Below are 11,453 nucleotides of genomic sequence, written 5' to 3' on the forward strand. Positions count from 1 at the left end.
ATCATTGTGTACGAGGAGTTATGATCATTTGAAGTTGACCCAAAAATTCACTTTTGATAGGCTGAAGTAGATCGACCATAACTTTTTGCTCCGATAGACAAATTGGATGAAATTAATTTCATTGGAAAGAGGAATCGCAGAGCTTTCCGTTGATATATAGTAGATCACCCAGATCATTATATACAAGGATTTATGATCATTTAAATTTGGAGCAAAAATACGCCAGGCCTCAGTACTTTTTCCTGCACGTTTTACTGTTCACTACTATTCATGTTTCGATCGGAATGTTCATAACTCGTCGCTCGGGTGTTCGTTTTGGATGATCCACATATCGTTGGAAAGCTTATTCGATACTCTATGCAATGGTAGGTCATAATATAAGATATTATGCACAAAAAAATTATAATTCATTCTAGAAGATAAAACTCAACACGTTTGCGCACAAAATTTCAACGAAAAATTTTCTAGGGTATTACACTACCCACTTTGTAAAGTAATAAATGGCCACCAAAATGAATCTATGCCCGTTGATGCTTTTGGATCAACCATCCCAACAACATCCATTCCCCAAGCTACAAACGGCCATGGAGCAGACATTGCATGCAATTCAACGGGAGGAGAATGTATCAGATCACCGTGTACCTAACATTGATGATATTTTCGCACAAAATGAATAGAATCCCGCTCCATTGTAAGACAATAATATCCTACTCAAAGTATCTTCTTTGACAAGACATAATCGTTCATATGAGGCCCGCATACCTCGGAATGAACTTCAACCATGATTGCCGAAGTTTCTCTTGCGTCAACACACCTCAAACGTCCCAGATCTGGGGTTTTCTTGTACAAGATTCCTCCACTTAAGAAAAATCCACTAGCCAAACGTCTAATAGTCCTCTATTGATCACTGGTGGCATGTGTTGGGTATTCTCCTGACTGAACGTATCGCTTGATATCAAAGAATCAAGGTTCTCTATCGAGCTCTTCTTCAATCACATTACAGTAAGCATGCTGATCACGACTCTGTATATGTACTGAATTGATGTAGGCTTTATCAGGATGTTGGAGCATTGAAGATAGAGTGGTTAAAGCATCAGCAATCTCATTATGAATCCTTAGAATATGCCTAAATTTTACTGACACAAACCGTTGACATAGATTTTGCAAGCATTGTCGCTAAGGTATGAGATTCAAATATCGCGTCTCCCAATCACCTTGGATCTGATGGACGAGCAAATCTAAGTCCCCCAACACTAATAACTCCTGGACTCCCATATCGTCAGCTAGCCTTAAACCAAGAATGCACGCTTTGTATTCTGCCATGTTATGGGTACAATAAAATCGAAGTTGTGCTGTTATCGGGAAATATTGCCCCGCTTCAGAGATAAGAACTGTGTCTATTCCGACTCCTTTCATGTTGACAACTCCATCAAAGAATAGCTTCCAACTTGGATCAACATCTATAATGACTTCATCAACACATAACACCTCTTCATTAGGAAAATATGTCTTCAACGGCTCATACTCTTCATCAATGGGATTCTCAGAAAAGATGATCTGCCAAGGCTTGGGCTTTCATGGCTGTTCGAGTCACATATACAATGTCAAACTCGGTAAGCAATATTTGCCATTTTACCAATCGACCGGTCGGCATAGGCTTCTGAAAGATATACTTTAAAGGATCCATGCGAGAGATGAGATAAGTAGTGTAGGATAAAAGATAATGCTTCAACTTCTGTGCTACCCAAGTTAACGCGCAACACGTCCTTTCAAGAAGAGTATACCTGGCCTCATATGCGGTGAACTTCTTGATAAGATAATAAATAGCCTTCTCCTTTTTGCTTGTGACATCATGTTGACCCAAGACACAACCGAAAAGATTGTCCATGACTGATAAATATAAGATCAAAGGCCTACCAGACTCCGGTGGTACCAGCACGGGCGGATTTGACAGGTATCTTTTGATTCTGTAGAACGCTTCTTGACATTCTTCAGTCCATTCTACTGAAGCACTCCTTTTCAGCAACTTGAATATAGGCTCACAAGTGGTTGTGAGTTGAGCAATAAACCTGCGGATGTAATTCAGTCTACCAAGAAAACTCATCACCTCTGTCCTATTCTTGGGTGGGGGAAAATCCTGAATGACTTTGATTTTCGAAGGATCCAATTCAATTCCCCGACGGCTGACTACAAACCCCAACAGCGTTCCAGACAGAACTTCAAATACACATTTTGTCGGGTTGAGCTTGAGATTATACCTGCGAAGCCTATCAAAGAACTTTCTTAAATCTTTAACACGGTCAGCCTGACTTTTTGACTTAATAATCACATCATCTACATAGACCTCAATCTCCTTATGCATCATATCATGAAACATAGTGGTCATGACTCTCATGTATGTTTCTCCAGCATTCTTCAAGCTGAATGGCATTACTCGATAACAATAGGTCCCCCATAGTGTGATAAAAGACGTCTTCTCTGCATCTTCATCATCCATGATGATTTGGTGGTATCCGGCATAGTAATCAATAAAAGAGGCAACCTCATGTTTAGCGCAATTGTCCAGCAAAATATGGATGTTAGGCAACAGAAAATCATCTTTCGGACTTGCTCTGTTTAAATCACGGTAATCAACACATACTCGAATTTTGCCATCTTTCTTTGGGACAGGAACAACATTGGATAACCATGTGAGATAAGGAGTCACTCGAATTACTTTGGCTTCAAGTTGTTTCATGATTTCCTCTTTGATTTTAATGCTTACATCAGCTTTAAACTTCCTCAACTTTTGCTTGACAGGAGGGAATACGGGATCAGTTGGCAATTTATGGGCCACTAATTCAGTGCTTAAACCAGGCATATCATCATAAGATCATGCAAAAACATCCTTATAATCAGTTAATGCTTGAATTATTTTATCTTTTAACTGTGGCAAAGCATGTACACTGATTTTAGTTTCCCTAACATCTTCTTGATTCCCTAGATTGATTGGCTCAGTTTCATTCAAATTAGGATTCAGTTTGTCTTCAAACTGTTCCAACTCTTTGCTTATTTCTTCTATTGCCTCTTCTTCATAATATTTCCTCTCTTGCTTTATTACATCTTGATTAGTTTGGATTTTAAGATCAGGTTGGAAATTTCGCATGCATGTCATGTCATTAGAATCAGCATAAAGAGAACTGTATAAAGAAAAAGACAAAAACAAAATATACTAGACACAAAACAAAAGGGACATTGCATTTCATTAAAAGAAAAGATAAGAGGGTTTAAACATAGATGCCAACATAACATAAACAAACTAAAATCTGAATTACAACCCTGGAATAACTCGGATAAACAGAAAGAAAAACAAAACAAACTACCAAAACTCCCTCCTGATGGGGAGAGGAGTGGCTTTCCAATTGTTGAGCCGAACAATTGGACCTATGAATTGCAAGTCTGCCTTACTGGTACCCTCTCCTGCTTCGACCATATCAACCTCAATAAGAATATTCTGGAAGTCATCAACCAATTCAGCTTCAAATTCCACATGTTTCGTGATATCGCTCTTAATAAATAATTCACTGAGTAGTGGTATTGGGCGAGGGAGTGACCATGTTTCCTTTTTCCTTCCCCTAGCTTTTTTTAGATCTTCAATAGTGGGCTCAAATCCCAGACCAAAAGTGCCCATGTTCCCAAACCCCTTCCTGGCTCAAATCCGTATTTCAAAAGTTCACTCACCATTATGATAGAAGTGGAAGACAATTGTGGTCCCAGTATAACCTGCCCTTCAAGAATACAATTTACCGGCACTGTATCAAAAATTTGATAGACAAATGTTTCCTCTACGTTATTTGCTTCAATAAGAGACAAGGGAGAATTTTTGCAGGCGGACAAATCTCCTTCACCGTGAATAACCACTTCTTGCCTGTCATGCTCAAACTTAATCATCTGGTGCAGTGTAGATGCAACTGCCTTGGCCTTGTGGATCCACGGCCTTCCCAACAACAGGTTGCAAGAGGAGTCTACATTCAATACTTGAAAATCTATGGCAAACTCAACTGGCCCATGATCAACATTAGTTCTATTTCGCCAATGGAGTTTGATTTTGCACTATCGAAAGCCCTGACAAATACATTGTTAGGCCTGATACTCTCAGCACCAATATTCAACTTTTGCAAAGTAGAAATAGGGCAGATATTTTCACCTGAACCTCTGTCAATCATAACATAAATGACGTAGAAATCTTCACACTTCACTGTAATGTAAAGGCCCCGGTTATGCCCTATACCTTCAACAGATAATTTATCGTCAGAGAAGCTAATTCGATTGACCTTAAAGATTTTTCCAACCATTTTCTCAAGATGATTTACTGTAATCTCCCTAGGAACATATGCTTTATTTAATACCTTCAGTATAATATCACGATATTCCTTGGAGTGCAACAACAAAGATAAGAGGAAAATTTGAGCAGGGGTTTTCTTCAATTGATCTATTATTGAATACTCTAGCAACTTTATCTTTTTCAAAAATTCTTTGGCTTCTTCTTTGGTGACGGGCTTTTTGATAGATGAAGGTCCACTCACCACTGGCTTAGACTTCCTTAAGCTTTCAGGCATGTAGCATCTCCCTGATCGAGTCAAAGCCCCTACCTTATCTATATCTTCCACTACTTCATTTTCTTGATAGGTCATCAGAGTCCGCTTATAGTTTTAGGGAACCTTTTTCATGTCAACTATCGGAGGCTGGGTCACCGGTTGGAGGACAATAGGCACTGCCAGTGCTTCTTTCATCATCAGTATGAGCTTACCCGGAGCTCCTACCACCGTCAACTTAGGTTTATCCTGACTTGAATCAACATCTCTTCTGGTACCTTGCACTGTGATTAGTGGTTTCTTTTCACTTTCTAGGGCTTTATCTTCTCTCATTCGTTCCTGATTCAATGACATTGCTTTTAAAGACTCTGCTACATTCACCGATTTCTTCTCATTGGCCTGTATCTTGACAATAGGCTTATAACACCTTGACGATTCTTTCCCATCATATATCAATTCTAATATATTGGTTTTAGTATGGGTTGGCAGTGGATTCTTGTTAATGTTTGGAGCCTTTGGGGCCTGGACCAACATCTGATTTGTGTCAATTAAGTCTTGGACAACTCTCTTTAAATGCCAGAATTTCTTGATATCGTGGCCTGGCATGTCAGAACAGTACGCACACCTTAAAGAATAATCGAGATTCCTCGGGGGTGGATTTGTAAGCCTTTCTTGAATTGGGCTTAAGACTTTCATCTTTCTAAGCCTATTAAACAAGCTAGTATATGACTTCCCAAGAGGTGTGAATTGATTTTTGACCGTCTTCTCTTTCTGGTACTCGGGCCTAGGTTGGAAATTGGGTCTACAGTGGTTTTGGTAATTTAGTGGAGATGATGGGCGATTTTGTGGAGCTTGCGCGCTATTGCGGGTAAGAAGGGGTTTGGGCATATGGTTGTGTGCTATATACTAGGTATGGGGGTAGTGGAAGGGAGTATAATGGGTTTTGTGAAGGGTAGTAATGGTGGGGAGGAATATATGGAGCTTGGGTGTAGACTTGGGCTTGGGATTAGGGATAGAGGCGAGGCGGTCTTTTGGGATAGGAATGGGTTCCAGCTACGACAGTCACCACGTCCTCTTTCTTTTTTTACCTCCGAATGCGCCAGATCCACCTTGAATCGCTTGTGTGGTGGCTTTCAACGCGGCAAAACTCACTATTCCGCCGGTTTTGATTCCGTCCTCTATCATCTCTCCCATTTTGAGGACTTCAATAAAAGACTTTCCCATCGCCAGAAGTAAATGCTAAAAATAAGTCTCATCCTGTGCCTGAATGAAGACCTCTACCAACTTACTTTCCTTCATCGGAGGCTTTACCCTGGCGGCCTGTTCATGCCACCTTATTGCGTATTTCCTAAAACCTTCAGTGCTTTTATTCTTCATGTTGACCAAGGATTTTTTGTTCGGAATCAGGTCAATGTTATACTGAAAATGTTGCACAAACTCAGAAGCTAAGTCATCCCAGCTATTCCACTTTTCGATATCTTGATCGACAAACCATTTTGAAGCCAGATCATAAAGACTCTCGCCAAAGAAAGCCATAAGCAACTCTTTCCTTCCCCCTGCAGCCCTCAATTGGTTGCAATAACATCTCAAGTGTGCTACAGGATCACCATGCCCAGTATACTTCTCAAACTTGGGCATTTTAAAACCTAGGGGAAGATTGATGTCTGGAAACATACAAAGATCTTTATAGGAAACACTCTTATAACCTCCGATTCCCTGCAAATTCCTCATAGCCTGTTCCAAACTTTTCAATTTCTGTGTTATGACCTCCTGTTCCTCTGTTGCGACAGGTTTCTCCATTTCAAATAGAAATGCAGGTGGCTGAGTGTACCCATACGGTTCATTCATTCTCAAAGTAGGATTCGGGGCATAATACTGACTATCTGAAACCTTCAATACTGGCTCACTGGCAGACCGAGGAAGCCCCATTGTCGGACGCACAACATATGTGGGAGCTTTAAGTGGTGGCAGAGCCACGAACACCAGCGTGATCGATGGTGCCGGCTTAGCAGTGGGTCTTGGTTGGGGAGCTGCCAAGGGCACACTAAAAGTTCCAAGATAATAATGTCGCGGAGTGAATCCTGGCGCATACTTAGGTGACTCAGTAGGAGCAGAGAATTGCGCTTGAGAGAGTGATGGGCAATTAGGGATATTTCCAAGACCTTTAGGGAGCGAATGAGGAGGCATGCCACTAGCCCATGCTCGGTGCAAATCTATCAATTGTTGCCTGAGCCTTACTACCTCATCATTACGTTCTGAACTTTCTTCCCTGGGATCCTGATCCAGGTCAATGAGCGAATTTTCAATCTCCCTGCTAGCCATGCGAGCTTTGCTTTTGATCTAGTGAAGTACGGGTGACTATCCAGAGTGCTGCAAACCTACCACTGTTATCTGAAAGAACATGCTCATCAAAGATGACATCCGTTAGGATTAGGGCACACAATAGGCATGGGAATCACATTGGTAAAATTGTCCTAGATTCATGTTCATTTCTACCAGCCTTTGAGGGTAGCAAGGTCATTTCAACATCATCCCGATTTCTATCTACGCTCATTTACTTCTTTCCTCCAATCCACACCTCTTTTCTTTTGCCCTCATTTCCTCTTTTTTTTTGTATCAGTCTCTGTTCTTTCCCTTTCTTGTCTCATCATCCTTTCTTTCTTTTCTTCTCTCACTATCTACCTTCATTTTATCATTCTTTATGGCTTTTCCTTTTCATTTTTATTAAAAAATGAAAAACAATGAAACAAAATGATTAGATAGAACCCAAAAGTAGGTTGCCTACGTATCATATTATACATGAATCAGACCTTACGTAGTTCGGAAAGCATATGCATAAACATCACATTATTGAAGGCTTTTTTTTCGCGAAAACGAAAACAAACAAACAAAAGAAAGACGTAACCTCATAACATTTTGATGAAAGAAACAAACAAAACATGCAACGAATTTTAGGACCGCTTTAAAAACTAAACAACAAATACAAAATAACATTCTAGACCCCTAAGACGACATACGTGAAATTACTGATAAAGACCCTAATACCAAAAACAACTTGACTCCAACTTAAAACAGACGCCACCCTACAATGACAGAAACATAAAAGACTCAAATTGAATAAAGATAAGAAATGCTCTTTCAGACTGGTGCTCTGCGTGATGACCCTGACTGAGATGGACCTGTTTGTGAAGTTCTCTTTCTCCCATTCAAACTTTGTAGCATGTCCTGCAAAGACACCCTGATATTGGGGAAGAAGCTTCGGGCCCTTATTCCTGCCTCATGAGGAGTGCAATTAGAAAGATTGTTCTGACACCTTTCTACAATCTTGAACAAATCTGCTAACTGAACTCTCAGTGTCTCCACTTTGGACCCTACACTTTCATCCTGATGGTCATCAACTATGCATTCTTCCTGTATTCTCCCTCTAAGCTGCGTTGGTAAGGGTTGGCTAATACCCCAAGGGATAGATTGAAGCCAGACCCCATATCCCTGAGTGTACCCTGGATAATCCAAACTTTCTTTGAGTGTGTCCACACCTAGCTTTGTTGCATGCTTCCAAAACTGTTCGTACTTGCTCTCACCTAAGGCTTGGTCCTTGAAGTACTCAACATCCTTCAAAAGATCCACTGCTGGTGGCACATCCTGCAGCCTACCCAACTGGCGCATTACCCTAGAAGGACTGTATGGTCTAGTGAAATTGAGCCCTAACATAACTAAAAGGAGTTGTGTCTGACAACCAAACAAGATTATCTTTGGTCGAAGCCACAGATAAGTCCACAAAATGTTATCCCCGATTCTTGACTCAAGAAATTCAATCCAAGCGTTGACTCCCACGGGTAACGAGAATTTATCCAAACGCAACCTGAAGTCCATGGCTTTCACTCGATTGGGAATACAACGATCAACCACGTCTAGTCTAACAAAAGAAGGGGCATGCAAATGCTCCATCATCCATAACTGCAATATCAGGTTACTGCCCTCAAAAAATCTCATACCCCCCTTCACTTCGGTTAAAGCCTTATATATTTCTGTTAAGATCATGGGTATGAGAGTGAACCTGCCTTTTTGATCAACGACCTTCCTCTTTTGATTAGTGCCCTTGTCATTTTGATCCTTATGAAATAGAGCCATCACCACAGATTGAAAACGGGTATTAATACGTCTTTCTTCTAGTGGAAACACTAAAGTACCTAACAAAGCGAGGGTGAAGACTTCAAGACGCTTTCTCTCCCACTTCTCCTTAGTCATATGAAATTCATCCCAAAAGCAATCAAAACCTTCCGAGGACCCAAATCTAGCGAATAGTAAGTCTAAAGAAATCTATGATTGATTCAGACAACCCAAATGTTCGTTATTACTCTTCAAACCACACCCTTGTAGAAACCTATTACCCGAGTGATTCCGAGCTCGGATCATACTTTTGTCAATATAAGGCAAATGAAGCAGACCAGATAATTCTGCCAACGTAGGGGTCATTTCACACTTTCTGAACCTAAACACCAAATTACTAGGATCCCAAAAGGTCAGCACAGCATCTATTAGGTCTGGACGGGGTGGGACATGCAGAAGTTCCATAAGATCATCTAATATCTTAAATAGCTCTTTCTGGTCAGCGTAGTTGAACGTGCTCCACCACTTTATTAACTTTTTGGGCAATTTGGAAACCATCAAGACTCTAGACCCTGTAGGCTTCATCCTGTAATAACAAGCCAAACTTACAACTCAAAAATTCAAAACAAGACAAGGAATTCCCGACCCTCGGGATTTTATCTTAGAAACAAATGTCGTGTGACATAGAGGGACAGACCGGCATATAACTCAAATCCACCGAATAGTACCGCCAAATATAATCAGCCTACTTGGCAAAAATTAATTGACAACACTAGATTACGAGAAGGAAAACCCAGGCTAAGACTAAGACAAAGGCCAAAAATAAAAATTATCAGACCCACCGAGGGTTGCCTACGTATCCCGCCCCAAGGGACAGGAATCAGGTGTCGTAGTTCGTCCAGATTGGACAATTAATGATTAAATAACAGGCTAGACCCTGACTTAAGAGATACGACCAAAGACAGACGATGAACCATGTTAATAAAATCTTTTGAGTTTTCATTTTGATACTTCACAGAAAAATGACATCAACAACTATGAAAGAAAAATCTTTTTGGTATTTTCGTTATACGAAATGTAAAAAATTTCTAACATCTTTTTTTTTTTGCATTTTTCTTTTATAAACACATCCTATGAATGAAAAAAATCTCTTGAAGTTTTCGAATTGTGAATGCATGCTAAACGAGACAAAGGAAAATCTTTTTGATGTTTTTGAGAAAATAAGTGCGAAAGGTAAAAAAGTCCTTTTGAATTTTGGAATTGTGAAAAATAAAAGCCATAAAAAACTCTAAAAACTACGAAACTCTTTTTTTTTTCTTGTTTTTTTTCCATTACCCACACACTTTACTTCTAACACATGTTTTTCCCAAATCAATCCGTCAAATGACCACGTTATCCTCAAAGATGCAATATCTAGCACATAGGGATGCTTTAGAGGTGAGTCTCCTACAAAGGACCAAGTGGGCCCCGCTAGGTCTCAATATGATGCACATAAGCATGACCTAAAGGCTGACCTACGTTGGGGTTCACTAACAAGGCTGTTCGGGGGAGCGTATGGTCGATAGTGGTTGCGACAACTTTCCACCTACTCCATAACACCGACGGCTCCCTTCCTAAAATAAGGGTAACTCAACTAGAGGTCGTGTACAACACGTGTACTACAGACTTGTTGCAGAAAGAAGGTCGGAGGATAGACACATGATGCCAGATATAAAAGCGGTAACACATAGGATAAATACTGTACACAAAGAGCACGAAAACATTTCATAATGATAAAACAATAACACAAAACAACACAAAAAAAATATTTATGCACCTATAGTGCCAAACAAAGTCGGTACGACTCCAAAATAAGCTCGAATTCTGAACAGTTCCCCAGCAGAGTCGCCAGAGCTGTCACACCCCTTTTTGGACTCCAAATGATTATTCATTTTAAGTTTCGAAAGGGTTTTATTATTAAAGTGACAAAAGATGAAAATTGTTTCAAAAAGGATTCATTAGTTTCAAAACTCAGAGTCGCCACTTGGCATAAATCGGGTGTGCCAAGTCACCCATGAATATACTTTTTCAAAACGGTTTTGACTCAATAAAATTGATCCGAGAACAAAGATTCCGTCTAAGGAATTCTGTTGACCGAGGGGAAGGTGTTAGACACCCCTCGATCCCGTGGTTCGACCACGGTCGCTTGGTAGAGAGTATCGGCTAACTTTGACGCTACGAGGGTATAAACACCACAAAAAATGCAAAAAACAATCAATCAAGTAAACAAGATAAAACAATCCAAAATTTTGGTGTCCAGTCCAATTATACAGTCTAACAATAGAAAAATGCATAAAAATAAATCCTATTCTAAATTAATTCTAGACTAATGCTCTACCCGACGCCTCGGACCTTCATCACGAACGTCCTCCGGGTATAAGATACCTCGGAGCATTCCTCGGTGAATAAATATATACAGATACTTCGGGGCATTCCCCGGCCAAATCAATACAAATCCCTCGAGGCATTCCCCGACCAAATGAATACATTTTTAGTGCGGGAAAATAAAACTATTCAACAAAATTTCAAACATTCCACGGAATTTCACCATTCAACCAAAGCCACAAATTCTAAACTTTGCCTACCCAACCTATGTTTGCCTAAACCAATCAACATATCATGATACTACCAAGTTCAAATAACGTTCATTTCAAAGTCAAACAACCAATGAATTAAACTAACTAAAATTCACCCATTATGTCAAGTTTTCAATTCTCACCCCCCCCCCCA

The sequence above is a fragment of the Capsicum annuum genome, chromosome 4, assembly GCF_002878395.1.
Source record: "Capsicum annuum cultivar UCD-10X-F1 chromosome 4, UCD10Xv1.1, whole genome shotgun sequence".
Taxonomy (NCBI): domain Eukaryota; kingdom Viridiplantae; phylum Streptophyta; class Magnoliopsida; order Solanales; family Solanaceae; genus Capsicum; species Capsicum annuum.